Source organism: Sus scrofa, chromosome 4 (genome assembly GCF_000003025.6).
Source record: "Sus scrofa isolate TJ Tabasco breed Duroc chromosome 4, Sscrofa11.1, whole genome shotgun sequence".
Lineage (NCBI taxonomy): Eukaryota > Metazoa > Chordata > Mammalia > Artiodactyla > Suidae > Sus > Sus scrofa.
The window spans coordinates 87877477-87895892 of NC_010446.5; the positions used below are offsets into that span (position 1 = coordinate 87877477).

Genomic DNA, 18416 nt, shown 5'->3' on the forward strand with positions numbered 1-18416 from the left:
TGCTGCAATGAACATTTGGGTGCATGTGTCTTTTTCAAAAAAAGTTTTGTCTGGATATACGCCCAAGAGTGGGATTGCTGGGTCATACAGTAGTTCTATGTTTAGTTTTCTAAGGTATTTCCATACTGTTTTCTATAGTGGTTGTACCAGCTTCCATTCCCACCAAAAGTGCAGGAGGGTTCTTTTATCTCCACACATCCTCTAGCATTTGTTATTTGTGGACTTATTAATGATGGCTATTCTGACTGTTGTGAGGTGGTATTTCCTGGTAGTTTTGATTTGCATTTCTCTAATAATCAGTGACGTTGAGCATTTTTTCTTTTTCTTTTGTTTTTTTTGTTTGTTTTGTTTTTTGTTTTTTGTTTTTTTTTTGTCTTTTTGCCATTTCTTGGGCTGCTCCCATGGCATATGGAGGTTCCCAGGCTAGGGGTCCAATCGGAGCTGTAGCCACCAGCCTACGCCAGAGTGACAGCAACACGAGATCCAAGCGGCATCTGCAACCTACACCACAGCTCATGGCAACGCCAGATCCTTAACCCACTGAGCAAGGCCAGGGATTGAACGCACAACCTCATGGTTCCTAGTCGGATTCATTAACCACTGTGCCACGACGGGAACTCTGAGCATTTTTTCATGTGCTTGATGGCCATCTGTATATCTTCCTTGGAGAAGATGACTGGATTAGGAAGATGTGGTATATATACATGATGGAATACTATTCAGCTATAAAAAAGAACAAAATAATGCCACTTGCAGTATCATGGATGGAACTAGAGACTTTCATACTGAGTGAAGTAAGTCAGAAAGAGAAAGAAATATACCATATGATATCACTTACATCTGGAATCTAATATATGGCACAAATGAACCTTTCCACAGAAAAGAAAATCATGGACTTGGAGAATACACTTGTAGTTGCCAAGGGGGAGAGGGAGGAAGTGGGATGGATTGGGAGCTTGGGGTTAACAGATGTAGACTATTGCCTTTGGAATGGATTAGCAATGAGATCCTGCTGTGTAGCACTGGAAACTATGTCTGGCCACTTATGATGGAGATAATGTGAGAAAAAAGAATGTATGTGTAACTGGGTCACCATGCTATACAGTAGAAAAAATAATAATAATGTATTCGGGAAATAAAAAAATGAACTTAAAAAAATGCAAATCTAAAAAAAAAAAAAAAAAAAGAACCCAGTTCCCTCACTCACTGCTAACAATGTCTTTTAAATGTGTCTTCCAAGCAATATCTTTTAAATGTGTTGGGCTTTGTTTTTTGTGGGGGTTTTTGTGTGTTTTCTTTTTTAAATACAACTTAATGCAGCTGCCTGCTCACTGATCCTTTTCTCTAATTGTGGCTATTCCCTCTTAATGAGGGCTTTATCCACTTTACTTGCTTGATAAGAGGAGTTCTGAACTAGAATTCAAGGCATTAGGAAAGCCTGGCTCGCCACAACCCAGCTACGTGTGTTTCAGGCAAATTACTTGTTCTTTTTCATCTGCTTTTCTTCACTGTAAAATAGAGTAACAATATCCACTCTTCCTTATTATAGTGGTTATAAGTCAAGAGAGTATTTACTGTTTAAGGACTTTTTTGCTAAAGTAAGTGCTATACAAAAGCTTACAAATATTAAAAGAAAACCGTGTGATCATCACAATAGATTCAGAAAAAGCATTTCACAAAGTCCAACATTCTTTCATGATAAAAATTCAGAGTGGATATAGAGGGAATATAATCTTAACATAATAAAAGCCATTTACGACAAACCCACAGCAAATATAATACTCAATGGAGAAAAGCTGAAAGCCTTCCCACTGAAATCTGGAAAAAGACAAGGATGCCCACTCTTGCCACTTTTCTTCAACACAGTATTTGAAGTCCTAGCCACAGCAATCAGACAAACAAAAGAAATCAAAGATTTCCAAATTGAAAGAGAAGAGATAAAACTGACACTCTATGCAGATGACATGATACTACATACAGAAAACCCTAAGGACTCCTCACAAAAACTACTCAAACTGATCAATGAATTTGGCAAAGTAGCACGATATGAGATTAACATTCAGAAATTGGTTGCATTTCTGTATACTAACAACGGAAAATTTGAAAAGGAAAACAAAAATATAATACCTTTTAAAATCACACCCCCAAAAATTAAATACCTAGGAATAAGCCTGACCAAGGAGGTGAAATACTTATATGCTGAGAACTATAAGACTATAATCAAGAACTACAATCAAGGAAATTAAAGAGGATTCACATAAATGGAAAGATATTCCATGCTCCTGGGTTAGAAGAATTAATATTGTAAAAACAGCCATACTACCCAAAGAAATCTACATATTCAATGCAATCCCTAACAAATTACCCTTGACATTTTTCACAGAACTATGACAAACAATCCAAAAACTTATATGGAACCATAAAAGAACCAGAATTGCCAAAGCAATCCTGAGGAACAAAAACCAAGCAGGAGGCATAATTCTCCCAGACTTCAGACAATATTTCAAAGCTACAGTAATTAAGACAGTGTGATGCTGGTACCAAAACAGACAATGGAACAGAATAGAGAACCCAGAAATAAACCCAATCAATTAATCTTCGACAAAGGAGGCAAGAATATAAAATGGGAAAAAGTCTTTTCAGCAACTGATGCTGGAAAAAACTGGACAGCCACATGTAAATCAATGGAACTGGAAAACACCCTCACACCATGCACAAAAATAAACTCAAAATGGCTTAGAGATTTAAACCTAAGACAAGACACCATCAACCTCCTAGAAGAGAACACAGGCAAAACTTTTCTGACATCAACTGTACAAATATTTTCTTAGGTCAGATTCCCAAGGCAACAGAGATAAAAACAAAAATAGATCAATGGGATCTAATCAAACTGACAAGCTTTCACACAGCAAATAAAACCATAAAAAAAAAAAGGACAGCTTATGGAATGGGAAAAAATAGTTTCAAATGATGCAACTGACAAGGGCTTTAACTCTAGAATATACAACCAACTTATACAACTCAGCAGCAAAACACACACACACACACACACACACGCACACACACACACACACAAAATCCAATTTAAAAATGGGCAAAGACCTGAATAGACATTTCTCCAAAGGAGATACACAGATGGCCAATAGGCACATGAAAAAATGCTCAACATCACTAATTATTAGAAAAATACAAATCAAAACTACTATGAGGTACCACCTCACACTGGTCAGAATGGCCGTCATTAACAAGTCAACTAACAACAAATGCTAGAGAGGGTATGGAGAAAAGGATACCCTCCTACACTGTTGGTGGGAATGTACAACCACTATAGAAAACAGCATGGAGATACCTCAGAAAGCTAAATATAGAACTACCATATGACCCAGCAATACCACCCTTGGGCATATATCCAGACAAAATTTCCTTGAAAAAGGCACATGCACCCATATTTTCATTGCAGCACTATTCAAAATATCCAAGACATGAAAACAACCTACAGATGAATGGATTAAGAAGACGTGATATATATCCACAATGAAATACTACTCAGCCATAAAAAAGACAAAATAATGCCATTTGCGGCAACATGGATGGAACTAGAAACCCTCATACCAAGTGAAGTAAGTCAGAAAGAAAAAGACAAACACCATATGATATCACTTACATCTGGGATTTAATGTAAGGCACAAATGAACCTTTCCACAGAAAAGAAACTCATGGCTTGGAGAATAGATTTGTGGTTGCCAAGGGGGAGAGGGAGGGAGTGGGATGAACTGGGAGTCTGGGGTTAATAGATGCAAACTATTGCATTTGGAGTGAATAAGCAATGAGATCCTGTTGTACGGCACAGGGAAGTATATCTAGTCACTTGTGATGGAGAATGATGGAGGATAATATGAGAAAAAGAATGTATATATATGTGTGTGACTGGGTCACTTTGCTGTATAGTAGAAATTGACAGAGCACTGTAAATCAACTATAATGGAAAAAATAAAAATCATTATAAAAATATGTTTAAAAGCTTACAAATATATATGAATAAGGAAGCTCACTGCAGTATTGCTTGTAATCACAAAACGTTGGAATTGTGGGAGTAGTGGTAAATTATGGTATATTCAAACAATGAACAATTCTGCTATCATTACTTTTGTAATCAACTTAGAGATGAGAGATGGTAGGTAGGTAGGTAGGTAGAGAGGAAGAGAATTAATAGGTAATAGTTATGAATAGTTCCATGCTGAAAATGTGGGCATGTGTGCATGTAGATATGCCTATGCAATTTTAGAAAAATATCAGGAAGAATGAGCACCTAACCTTAAATGTTTAGGAAAGTAGATATCTCTGGAGAATTAAAAGAGATGGCTGAGAAGGGAAATCTTCTCATTCCATATCACTCTTAAGTGATGGGATTATGGTTTATGTTTACTTAGTGATTTTTAGGTTTTTTAAATTAAAAATATTTAAGGAAAAACAATGTTACATAAATGCCTGCTCTTCAGCTGCAACTGTGTGCCACATGACTTTGCATATATTCTCCTTAAGGTACACATTTTCCATCAATAACTACCCCACACTCACACCCCTTATACTTTTTCAGCAGCTTGGGGAACTAACTTCACTTCACAGTCATAAAGGAGCTGGTCCGAGGTAACATAACCAATAAGGCAAAGCAATCCACCACTCTGACTATAACCCTGTACTCTTTCTGTAGTTCACACTGCTCCTATTACCATCAGAGTCTGTCTGCCCTTCATTTCTTCATTCGTTCATTCCACTAACACTTACTAATGCCTACCCTGTGTTTAGCACCACACTTGGTTCCAGAAAAAGTTGCAAAGATGAGTAAGGGCAAATTTCTGCCCTTCAGCAGTTCATAGTTTCTTCTGCTGTTTATAAGAAACCAAAGGAAAAAGAATGCTCCATGGGCAGAGAGAGGGTACAAAGTTGGGAACTGTCCATCAGCCCTGGCTACTCTTGTGAGGTTGAGTCAGAACGTGACTCTGATCCCCTCCTTCTTAAATGCCCTTTGTTCTGGAACATGGCAAAAATGCTCTTGACATTGTAGCATATCTTCAGTTTTCCCAACCAACCCCTTATTTTTGACCAATGTGAACATACGGGTAATGGAGAGAAAGGAGGGGTGCCATATATTTGTAGAAATTCAGAGCGAGTAAATGGCTCTGGTTGTGATAGAAATTACACATGAACTGAAAGTTAAACTGGTTTATATTCGGGGGAAACTAATCTCTGATGGCTCCCGTGAAGGTCACATGTATATGCTGGTGAAAACAGGAAAAAACTGCTCTGGCTGGAAATAAAGAAACACAGACCATGGGCTCACATGCAGTTTTTCTTAGGATTTTCAGAAACATTGTAAGTAGTCTAAACATTGTAAATAAGACTCTCTCCTTACATATGTAGGGAATCCCAGGTTGGGCTCTATTGGATCATAAATAACGGATTTAGAGAAGTGTGCACTTCCATCTCAAAGTTCACTTAATTTTTTTTCCCATGGAGCTGATTTTTTTGAAATGATAGTGTCTTCTATATCCTGGTTTTGATAAGAGGCAGTATATATGAGTGGCCAAAGGATTAGTATACACAGTTACCATTAACTGGAACCGCCAGGGACACATCATGAAGGACAAGGATGGTAGAATTTGACAGGTGCAGAGGAGGGATGCAGGTACCTAAGGCAGTGGCCACAACCCTAGACAACGTTCAAACATGAATGAGCACACCTAGGACAGTGAGGAAAAAAGGCTGCCTAGAGCAGCAAGGGACATTGGCAATCAACTATCACCTTCCCTTGTGTCACAGGTGTGTCATCTGAGGTCCAGAGAGGTACAATGCTTGTAAAGACCACACAGCAGTATCAGCCTGGTCATGCTGAAAGTGGTCCGTGGTCCACATGACTCTTTAACGTGTGCTCAGTGAACATGTCCCCAGGAAGAAGTATAGAGGTTCAGAAATGGGAAGTTGGGGATACAGGAAATAGCAAGTCTGAGAAGTGGTTTGATTTGAGTAGAAAATCCACATAGGAATAAATGAATTATAGGGATGGCATACACAACATAGAGATTATAGTTAATAACATTGTAATGTCTTTGCATGATGACAGATGGTAACTAGACTTATCATGTGATCATTTTCTAATGTATAGAAATATTAAATCTATGTTGTAAACTTGCAACTAACAGTGTTGTAGGTAAATTATACTTCAATAGAATTACACTTAGATAGTGTTGTAAGTCAATTATACTTCAATTAATTAAAATACATATAGGAAACTGATGGAAAGTGAAGTTAGAAAGATCAGCTGGGATTTCATTCTGAAAGCCATTGAATACCATATCAAGGGGGTTACAACTTTTTTTCCATGAAGGTAACAGAGAACTACCACATATGCTGGAACAGAGTTCAACTAGCAAACTCGCTATTTTTTTTCTCCAAAAAGACTGACATATGAGGATAATTTAACTAGGAGTGAGGAAAGATCTTTCCAAGAGTAAAATAATTTCAGAATCCCAAGAAAGGAAAGAAGGTACTTAGATTTTTCATCTATTTTCTCTGAAAACAAGTACTCTTTTATAACATCTTCCTTTTAAAAAACTTAACATACCTTCTTTTCTTTTTCTGAGGTAAAAGTAATGCCTGCTGATTTATGAACTTTCAGTTGTATAAAGAACCAAAAATAACCTTAGAATCTCCTCATCTAAAATCAAATGTGGCTAATATTTTGGCATATTTCCTTTGAAGTTTTTCCCTGAGCATTTTTATTGATCTCATACCCTTAAATAACTTTGTGACTTCTAATTTCACTTAATTTAAAACCATAAATACCTTCCTGCAGTACTTAAAATTCTCATCTCAAATTCATTTCATCATTTCAAGTGTTTATAACCTATATACTTAACTACACCATCAAAGCTGGCCTCTTAGATTCTTTTGTGTGTGTGCCTAATGCTTCATCTAGGTCTATAAATTTTGTCTCTTTCAGGATGTCTTCTTAGACCAGATTCATAAAGGTTAAAGTCCTACATCAAACAGCAGGGAAATTTTTTAAGGTCATTCATACATCTTTTGGAACTGATTTATAATTCTGAGGGTCATTTTATAGAGAGAGAATTACTAGAGTTTTTAATTGAATAAGAGCAGTTTTTCCTTTTTGACGTCTTTTCTCTAACCACAAAAATATTTCCCATTTGAAGAAAAGAACATTCTCTGTAAAATTAGACTGAGTGGCAGAAGGGGGAGAAGCTTACATGAGATTTAAAGTCTACTCACCCCTGGCCACTTTTTGCATTGTTGCCTTCTCCCATCTTCTCATCAGGGATACATCCTCTGTTCTCACAGCCTACCCCACCCCTGTCCTCTCCCAGCCTCTCAGATGCTTGGATGTGATCGATTCTGTGATTTATTAAGGGGAAGTCCATCTTGTATTTCCTAGTAAAGAGGCCAAGTTCACACACAGAGGCTCCTGCACCCTTGCCCATGGCCTCGGAAAGTAAAGTTTTGCAACAAAAAATTGGTGGTGCTTTCCTGATCATCATGGCCTGTGTGTTTCTCATTATCTTTCCTTGGATGCAGTCACTGGCTTTTGTTCCAAAGACACTAGAGGCTGGTCACTGTTCCTCCCAAAGGGGGTGGGGGGACCTCTCTGGGGCTCATGGCATGAAGAAGGATCCATCACCAGCCTCAGTATAATCAGACCCCCTCCCCTCTGTTCCTCCTGGCTCTGCTTCCGACTCCCTCAGTTGCCCACCTGCTCTCTTGCTGGGCCTGCCCACCCCCCTCCACTCCTTTACTTTCCAATCTTTCTCATACACTGCAGCAAGGCCAGGTGTTCCTGGAGCAGAAGTCATATCATCTTACAACTCTGCTCTGGCATCTGTAGCAGTTCTTTGTTACCTACATGGGAAACAAGGCCCAATATTTTGCAACCCATTCTATAGCACTTTGGGATCTATACAATGAGCTCCATGTCTGGTTCTGGATGCTAAGCAGACATGTGACAAGTTAAATAACAAGGCTCCAGCTCCCATGGCTCTCCAGTTCTCCAGCCCTGCATATCTGACCACCAGCTCTCACAATCAATGTGTTTCAAACAGAACTTATTCTCCTCTCCCCAAATCTATGCTTTCTGTCAAATGGCCCAACTATCCACGTTGCCAAGACAAGAGAGATGCAAGCTCAGAATATGGGAAGATGTGGGAGTCAGAAGATTTTGGCCTTGTGGTGCCCATCAAAATCTGGTTATCTACTTCTTCACTTTCCTAGTCACGGTTGGAAACATAAAGGGGTACAGAAATAAATAAGGCATGTCCTTACTGTTGCAAATATCTAGTGAAGGAAACATGGAGCTTGTAGGTGTGGTCCTCTGTCCAATGTCAACTCATACACTCAAATTGTGCTTCACAAACCTACGTCTCCAGGTCTCCCCCACGCAATCATCCAGTTTAGGGAAAATGGACTAGGACATCTCCATATATCATCCTGATTCTCTTGGACTCATCTTCTCCCAAGTCCCAATCAATCCAAACATTAGAACAACCACAATATTTGTGGGCACTTTATATTTACAGGACATGCTTTCAAATATTCCAAACTCTTCACACAATATCTCATGATTGAATCCTCACAACAAAATCACAGGGTATGTTCTTATCACCTTATTTTACAGAAGTGAAAACCATGCTTTAAGGAAGTTACATCACACAGCCAGTTCCATTCAGTGCAACAGACATACATTTAGTTTCTAATGTGTGCCAGAAACTAAGGGTGAACAAATGTTGATGAAAATCTCTGCCGTCAATGACTACAATCTGGGGAGAGAGAGAGATACTTAAATGAGTAATTTCCACATAATATGGTTTGAGGACAGACTGTGTAGAAGTTGCACCAAAAGAAAAGAGAATACATCATCCAGTTCAACCCACAGATTCAGGAAGATTCAGGGAAAGTGGGTGAGGAAGGAAGAAACCTGTCAACTAAACTAGAACTTGAATGAGTAGTTGGCTCACAGATGGGGAAACGAGAAGTTAAATTCGGGTTTGTCTCCAATTCCTGTTTTTCGCATCATTCTGTAACATGCCAGGTTTCCAATGGATAGTCAATGAGAAGGAATGAATGAATGAATGAATGAATGAATACATTAGGCTTCTTCCAATGGAGAGAATGGCTGAAATGTCAGACCAAACAGTAACTTTGGCTTTATAACACAGCCCATTCTGACCAGCTGAACTAATCAGCTAATGCACCTTAGAGAATTCTGGGAGGGCTCCCTGGCAGCAGAGCAGGTGGTTTTCAACATATGGGGACCTTCTTCACTCCTACAATCTCTCAGAATTGGTTGATAGAATCTAGAATTGAGGAGAGGACTTTTCACTTTTGTCTACTTTGCTGTCTCAAAAGCCTTTTTCTAGTGTCCTGGACTTTGCAGACAGAGGGAAAAGAAACTAAGACCACCAGAGTTCTCAGTGCTACAGCAAAGATTCCCACCGAATCTCACAATAAACCCCTCTAGCTCCAGATAACTCTGCATGAGGAAAATGGATCCTAATTCTCTAGCACCCATCTCCTCTGAAATTTGGTTCTGGAAGGAGGAGAGTCAGGTTCTTCAAGACTTGAAGATGAGAGCAGTGCCCCCACATCCTCAACTGGATACGTGGGGGCGCCTCTCTCCTCCCACACTCCCGCCACCCTGCCCCGCTCCACTGGGTTCCTGGAGCCTCCGCACCAGCAACCCCCCTTCTCTAATTCCTGCTTCTTGGCCTGAATCTCTGCCTTCTGTCTTTGTATGTTTGGCATACACATGCAGCAAGCTTGGAGCTGGTGTGTGCCATCATTTCACAATTCAAAAACCCTAAATAAGAGACAGGTGGCGGGATTTTCACAGGGAATTAGAAGAAGGATGCCAAGCCCACACGGTCTGAATCTGCCTGCCCAGTGAGCAGCCTCAGGGTGGGCGGGGCTAAGGCTACTGTGTCAGTAGTAAAATGCAGAATCTACCCAACCCACACAAGGCTGTTTTGATTCCTTGGTCCCAAAGATTTCTACTCAGAATTTCTTCTTGGCTCCTCCAATTCTTGAGGAAAGTCTGACTTATTTTGAACAATTCATGGGAGCAATTTGTGGAGGAAATAGTCATCTCAATAAAATCATAATCACTTCTTAAAGGAGGGAGATAGGAAATGGACCTTGGGAAGCCACAGATGTTTTGGTACCATTATTTGGCTTAGTTTGGGGTTCAAAGACCCTTCATTGCCTGCTTGGGAATTAAGATTTAATGATTCAGTTCCTTCATGATGGGTTAAGATGGACTTGCAAATTTTGCCACTAGGGCTAAAAGTTACCGTTATTGTCCTTTCTTTTAAGGAAATTGTTAGTATTCATTTGATACACTGGGGTTAGCAAATTTGTTTCTATAAAGGCCCAGAAAGCAAATATTTTAGGTCTTGTAAACCATAAGAACTCTGCTGCATCTATTCAATTCAGATGATTGCACAAAAGTAGTCACAGACAATATGTAGATAAATGAGCATAGGTGGATTCAACAAAACTTTATTTACAAAAGCAGCCTACTTGTTCTACCATTACCTAAGTAACCTCAAACAATATTAGAAGCCTGCATTTAACATGATCCCCAGGTTATCTGTATGCAGTACATTTGGAAACCAGTATGTCTCAAACACTAATCAAGTTAACAGATTCTGAGCCCTGAGATCCTGTATTTTCAACAAGCTCCCAGGTGATACTGATGTTGTCAGTGGATGATGCTTTAATTAGCAAAGATCTATTTTGATGATTCTGTAAAAAATCCAATACTGGGGTAGAACATGGAAACCTATGTTTACCAGCAGCCCATCCCATTTTCTCTACCCCCAACAGAATAATGCATGCATAATACTATGCTACATGTGATGCCAAAGCAAAAATATCTGACAGAGACTCAGAACTTGACTAAGAGGGTTTCACAATCTTTTGAAGGGGGAAAAAACTTCATATACATAAAAAGGTAATCAATACAAGAGGCTGTATGAATGTCTCTTGTAAGAAAATGAAACATCAGTGAAAAACCCTGACAAATGCTATGAAGGAAGACCCCAAACCCATTTCATTCATCATAAAGGGAGGAAGTAGAATGTCTCTGTAACCCAGGAAGCAGGAATTTTGAGTAGGTGCAGGATCAGGGGGAAATTCACTGAACATTTCCATCCAGGAACATAGCACAGCCACAATGTCAGAATAAAATAGTTGATGTAATATGAAAAATTATAACACATCGAAAATCAAAACAAAGGAAATAAGGTTCTTTCTAGTATCCCTAGATCAATTCTGAGGGTAGTACAGCTGACCCTTGAGTCTACTCTTTAAAGCCTCAAAGATTGAAGCAAAAAACAAGAGGCTGAGATCTTAGAAAATACTGGCTCAAAGTGTTTCATCCATATACGTTTATGTCCTCAGATATTTGCCCCTGAAGACCTATTGTTACAACACCCAAAATATGGTTCAGAACTGTATCCACCCTCAGTAAGGGGGGCATGGGAAGTGAGCATCTCCCAAAGCAAAGTCATCCTTCCCTCCTAGAACATGTACCACGCAGATGCTGATCCCTAGGATGGCATCCAGATGTCTCAGCCCAGCCACAGGGCAGTGCTCTCCCAAGGCTGATAGACACCCTCCTTTCCAGCTTTATCTTCTACCATTCCTGAACCCCAACCCTCTGCTCCCAAGAGATTGCTATTTCCTCCTTCCCCTTCACCCACATGCCCAGTTCAGTCCTTGTCTACTGGTCACTCTAAATTTTGTTGCCTAGGTCAGCTCCACCAACAATGACCCACACCTTTCTCTCTGTGTATTAAATCCCTACCTAGCCTCCAAGGTTTGGCCCAAGCTCCACGCTCTACATAGTCAAGACATCTATTCTCTGGCCAACCCAGCTAAAGAGCTCTTTCCTTCCTTCAACGTTCCCACTCTCTTGACACATCCCTACCTCCCTGGAGCATACCTCTTTTTTTGTGTTCTTCCCTCTCCTTAGGGTGGCTTACCTCTCATTCATATTTGAATCCCTCCAAGTCACTTCCACAGTCCCTTATACATCCCAGGCGCTGAGCAAATAGCGTTATTATTTTAGTTAATAAAAATACTATGTAAAGTCTTTGGATTCCATAAGAAAAAGCAAAGAAAAAGTATGTTGTTGTCTAGCTCACAGGTTCTTTTTCAAATCACAACAGTCCGTTCTCAGCTTCTGCTTTTCAGAATGTTTTCAGAGCCCTGTTCATCCAGAAATGTGGAAGTCAATCTTCGACGCACCTAACCCCCTCTTCCTTCTGCAGGGCTTGCTTCCTCCATTTCCAAGGGGCTCCCTCCCATCCTGCAACGGCACACTCACCACGGCCATGGCTCTCTGATTACATAGATGCTGACCCAGATCTTGCCTTCTCTAAAATGATCCTGGCACAGCCCAATTCCACAATCTCAGACATTGAGGTTTATGCAGTAACATGATCACAGCATCTCATTTATCTCAACCATAATCCACTCTATGACAAACAGACCCTCCCAGATTTTCTCCTTTCCACATCCCAACTCCCACCCACCCTCCACCCCGCCACCCCACCCAACAACCCAGGCCATGCTGTCTTCATGTCCTAGCACACATGGCCTCCAGGACACATGAAACCAGAACCTCCCATCAAAAAGGCTCATGAAAAACAGACCACTGGCAATGGGAAAAGCTTGTAGCTCATGAAGGAAAATCAAGCTACAGTTGAAAATACGAGCTTTTCCTTTAAAGGAAAAAGCAACATTGGCAGCAATGCTCTTCTGAGCAGCCCTCCAACAGTGTTGAAAGAGCCATTTTGGGAGACAGGGGGAGAGGAAGAAAGTGTGCGAGACAAATGAAGAGAAGAAAATAGCCAAAGAGAGGCAGACAAAAAGGAGAGAGAAAACAGAACAGCAGCAGGGAGGCACAGAGGGGGTGAGAAGTGGGGAGGCAGAGCAAGAGAATGAGGGTCAGGAAAAAAAAAAAAAAAAAAAAGGAGGAGAAGGAAGCAGAGGGCAAAGTGGAAGAGGCAGAGAGGGAGGAAGGGGCAGAGGAGGATGGCCGGCACCGCTGGGTCTCACAAACAGGGAGCCTCCATTTCTGTGGCAATCCTGATGGTCTCCCCCAGGAGCTGCATCACCCACAAGGGGGACCAGCTTTCTGCTGGCTTATTGGAAATACTCAGCACTGTCAAGTCCATGCCAGTCTCCTGTGCCCAAAACAGACAACTCAACAGAATTCAGGGAGTCTATCTCCAAAGGAGAGTATTAATCTTCTGCGCTTGGTCCTCATTAAAGATGCAAGATCTTTAAAAAGCTGGAGACCATACACACGTACTAAGCCTCACAGTCCAGTTTCTATTAATAACCTCCATCCCTTTCCTTCACAAGTGTTCTGGTTTAGATGCTAAATTACTTGTTCTTCCTATTAATAAGAGACACAGGAAGCTGAGACATTAACTCTCTAAACAGACTGAAATACTTATTCTCAGAAAAGGAGGAAGCTTGCACTGGTGTCCGGAAGAGACGAGAAGAAACCAGAAGGATTCTTTCCTGGGGAAGCCAAAGTACTTGAGATAATTCTAGTCATAATACTATGATGGTGAGGGTGGGGAGGCATCCAGTTTAGGCTTCTCAAGACAAGGCTATTTATAGCACATGCCTTGGATATTGAGATAATTTCTAGAAATAGTCATTTAAGATTGGGTGGCGGGCCACGAAAAGACCGCAATGATAGGTACTTCTACCCTTCTGAAAGGTAAAGCAGAATGAGTCACAGATAAATAATGTTTGAGAAGTCTAATGTAATAGGGAAACTCTGCAATAACCTTTGGTTAGTGGTTAAATGTAGCTATGGGTTATTCATTCTGAAATGTACACCATGAAGGCTCAAGTTAAGACCTCTTAGCTCTTCAATAACAAGAGTGTATTGGAAGGAAGGAAGAAAGGAAAGGAAAGGAGGAAAGGAAATTGATTTCAAGGCAATCTATAGGAAGAAGGGGACCCAAGGTTTTTGTTTGTTTGTTTGTTTGTTTTGCTTTTTAAGGCTGCACTGTGGCATATGGAGGTTCCCAGGCTAGGGTGGAATCAGAGCTATAGCTGCCAGCCTATGCCACATCTACAGCAACAGGGATCCAAGCAGAGTCTGCAACTTCCATCACAGCTCACAGCAATGCTGGATCCCTGACCCACTGAACAAGACCAGGAATGGAACTCAAATGCTCATGGATACTAGTCAGATTCCTTTCCACTACAGCACAGCAGGAAATCCAGTGTTTTATCACCACAAGGAGGTTAAGGAGTAATGGGGGAGGTAAGCAGTTACCTAGATAGCAAACAGAAAAGAATGCATGATTCCAGGAGCATTTGATAGTGAGAAGTAATCTCCTGTGGAATGTGAAGAAATACTACTTTACCCTCCTGCCTCCATCCTTCATCCTAAGGATGGTTCACATTATTTACCCAATTGTCCATTCATTCAACAGGTATACAGATGCTGTGAGCAATGTTAAGTCAAGGCACTAGGTTCACAATGAGCAATTTCCACAGGCCAGACCCCACACTAGGTGCTGGGGGTGCAGGCACAAAGAAGACAAGGTTTCTGCCTTCAAAGAGCTCCAGGCTGAGAAGGTCTCGGATGCAGGAAATTACTACCGTTCTAATTTTGTTGGTGGTATTCGAGTCTGCTAAAGGATGAACTGAGAAGTCCCATTCAGATCAGAATTTACCTACAGCAGACCACCTGGACTGGGCAAATGCTTTTGGTTTCCTGGTGAAAGCTCTGCAGTGTATCATGCTTCTCTTTTGGCCTCGAGTCCCAGAGCTAAGTGGTGCACTTGTCTGCAGTAAGTATCCCTGAGGTAGGTTTTCTTGTACATTTAACTGCTCCAAACCTTCTTGCAGGGCTCTGGTCCTCTTATCCTGGTTTTAGTCATTTTATTAAGTATTATTTTTCTCTAAACCACTTCAAATTATTCCTGGAAGATGGCAATTTATTTTAAAAAATTAATAAATACAATTGTACTGTGAGAGGAGGCCCAGATTGATACAGGAGCTATAGAGATTCGAGTGGCTCCTGTAGGGACAGGGAAGGCCTGGATATCCTGGGTCACTCGGAGCCTGGGGAAGACACCCTGAGCCAGGACACCCCAGGATGGGCCTCTGATCTGGGCTGGCCACAACCAGATCAGCAGAGTGTAAAGAGGAAACAGACATTCAACATCAAGTTTCCTCAGACATGGTCTTTTCATTGATATCAGCGCTAGGACAGAATCCACGGCTCACCCCGTGACATCAGCCAGGGCAAGCAAGGGCCTCAAGGGGTGCCACAATGTCACCCCCAATCTCCTGTGGTAATGCAGATTCAGCGACCAGGCCTACTTACATCAATGGGTGCAGAACATTCTCTGAGGAGCAGAATATTCAGGGACAGTTGGCCTCTGCTTCTCTTCAATTACCGCAGCTTCTCTTGCTTCAAGCTACCAGTCTTGGAACTTCCTAGAGCATTGAACCTCTGGCCAGTTGTAGATTTCCCTTTGGGGGCCAGGAAGAGAAAGCAATATTTTATCACATTTTCTGCATTCACATTTTCTTTCCTATTTGACATTTCTGTCCACCTCTATCAAAGAGAAGTCTCCCAAGTACCCCAGGCTCTGAAGGAATTTGACAAATCCTCAAAGACATTTTGTTTATGGGGATTTTACTATTGGTATTTATCAATTTAGAAACATAGAACTGAGAATTTTAAATTTATTATTATTAGCTCATTAAAATAATTGCAAGTTAACATAAGTAATAATTTTATAAACACTTTTCAAAAAATATTTCCATGAGAAGAGTGACATTGTATATTTTTAAAAATCTCTTTGATATCTGGCTTAATCAAGCAGATTCTCTTAGCTGCTTCTGGATTCAATTTATTGCGACAGCTCAAGTTATTTAACCTCTGGAAAACTCTACCATACCCTTGTGGGATAATGAGGGAAGAAAAAGCAAAAACATCTTCATGTTATTATCATAATAGTTTTGATCTTGTGGATCCCCTGAAAGGGTCTCAAAAACTCCGAGGGATCCCCAGACCACACAGGAACCCCTGCTCCATACAATCAAAAATAAGCCTCGTGCACTTCAGACTCAAAAGTAACTAGTTGTCAGTTACCTGAGTAGTCTTCTAGAATTCTCCTGCATGTACACAAAAATATATGGATGTGCAGCATTTTTTAATTTTAAAAAAATCAAGTATTAGCATCCTATACATTTCATCTTGGGTTTTCTTTCCATTACACAAGTTGGGGGTAGCTGCATTTTAGCAGTATAGGTACGTCATTCCTTTCCATTGATCTCTCACACTCCACTGAATGGCTGTAATGATCTATAACTCTACATAAGGACACAGTGTCCAAGTGGGTTGGTGAATGGCTACTATAAGTTGCCAGTTTTTTTTCAGTGAGGGATCTGGAACTTAATGGGAATAATGTGGCCACACAGAGCAAGAACACATGTCACAAATATTAGTACAGATTTCCTCTGGCTTCTAGATCCCTAACAAGGCGTGCAGCTGAAGTCTTCAAAGTTTGAGAAGATATCCAAACTCTCACTATACTACTGTCCCTTTATACTTGGGGCTTGCCTTACTGTTCCAGAAAAACTCGCACTAATAATCTCTGTGCCTATCTGTATAGGAATGTTTACAAACATCAACCTCTCCTGACATATTCTATTAACATCCGTGTCAAATTGTCATGGGGGAAGAAAGCAGGATCAGGGTCCAAGTGTCTCCAGACAGTGTTTCTGAAAACTATTTCCCTATGGTATGAAGGTGGCAAAGGTTAGCCCTGTTAGATCACAATTTGCCTGACACAGAAAACGCCTCACCCAAAGCAAACCCTCACCTCATATGGCTAATTTGGTCCAATTACATTGCAGGCTTCAGATGCTAAAATGTATGCAGACCATCTGGGTTCATTTCCTCACTCTGAGATTTACTAGCTGTCTAATCTTGGGAGTTACTTAGCTTCTACTTAACTTGTAAAGTGGAGATTATGATACCTACTTCATGAAGTGATTAACAAGAATAATTGTAATTCTCTATTAAATGTGCCTACCACACAGTACGTGTTCAATGCTCAGTAACTGCCCCTTCGCTTTATTCTATGAACAGAAACTAAATATTGGACTGATCTTATATCCTGGACTGAGCTGGCTTTCCAGGGAACCCCAGTAGTCTAGTCTTTTAGGAAGTCTGGAGCTATAAGAGAATGGAGCAGGAGATGATAGAGAATTTTTTCCAATAAAAAGAACCTTGTGAGATGTTTGTCATCTGTCTGATTCACAATAAGAGATATAGATCTGCTCTCCTCCCACAAACCAGGAAAACAGGTACCAACATCCCTTTCATTTCTCTTGCAACTTTCCAGTGTGCCTCTGAAATTATATAGGGTAGCATGGTTTACATTTTAGGCACATAGAACTAGAGAAAATCCACCAGGTTTGGGGGAGCCCCTTGGGTGAGGATGAGGAGAGATTTACTTCTTAACAATTCCCAGGAGTAGAACAGCCCTTGCAATAATTACAGGACAGATGTATTATGACTTCTGTATACAGAGAAGGAAAACTAAGGTTTGGAGGCACTAGGTAAATTCCCCAAGGTAACACAGCTAATGAGGGCAGATTCAGAGTTCAAAATCAGGTGTGTTCTACTCCAAAGTGCAGGTTTTTAACCACATCCTCAAATGATGCTTCAATTAGAGAGGAAACCAGTCCTGTCATGGCCAGCAGCTTCACAGAGACGGTCTCATAAGACAGATAAATTATCCTTAACTGTAAACTAGAGGTTTTACTAATCCAATTTGTAACTAAAATATAAATCAAAAGTCATCAGAAAATCATCCTTAAAATGGACACAAAAGTAAAAGGGCAGGACACCAAAAGCAATACTTTAATTTGTTTTGGATTCATAGACTATTTATTTCATTTAATGCATGTTTGATTAGATAGATTTTTTTTTTTTGGTCTTTTTAGGAGTGCACTCTCAACATATGGGAGTTCCTGAATCTGAGTTGTAGCTGTTGGCCTATACCACAGTCACAGCAATGCCAGATCTGAGCTGCATCTGCGACCTACACCACAGCTCACAGCAATGCCATATTCTTAACCCACTGAGCAAGGCCAGGGATTGAGCCTGTATCCTCATGGATAATATTCATGTTCATTACCACTGAGCCACAATGGGAACTCCATGATTAGATCAGTTACTAAGATTAGTAGGTTGTTTTAATTTATAGATTTTACTTTTAATAATATATTACTAATTTATTAATTTAGTATTTTGGTATTAATTTAGGCAATAAAGTTTCCAGCTATTATGTACT

At 40.4% G+C, this 18416-nt stretch overlaps 1 protein-coding gene across 6 annotated transcripts in view; it reads right to left on the bottom strand.

Moving 5' to 3' along the window:
- DDR2 (discoidin domain receptor tyrosine kinase 2) overlaps positions 1–18416 on the bottom strand; it is a 162081-nt gene that overhangs the window by 127739 nt on the left and 15926 nt on the right. For 5 of the 6 annotated variants that reach the window (XM_021089500.1, XM_021089494.1, XM_021089497.1 and 2 more), the window contains exon 2: positions 15431–15579. The gene's annotated coding sequence lies outside the window, so the exon portion shown is untranslated. Of the gene's footprint in view, positions 1–12050; positions 12591–15430; positions 15580–18416 lie in introns of those variants that run through there. The other variant, XM_021089496.1, reaches the window with a different exon arrangement.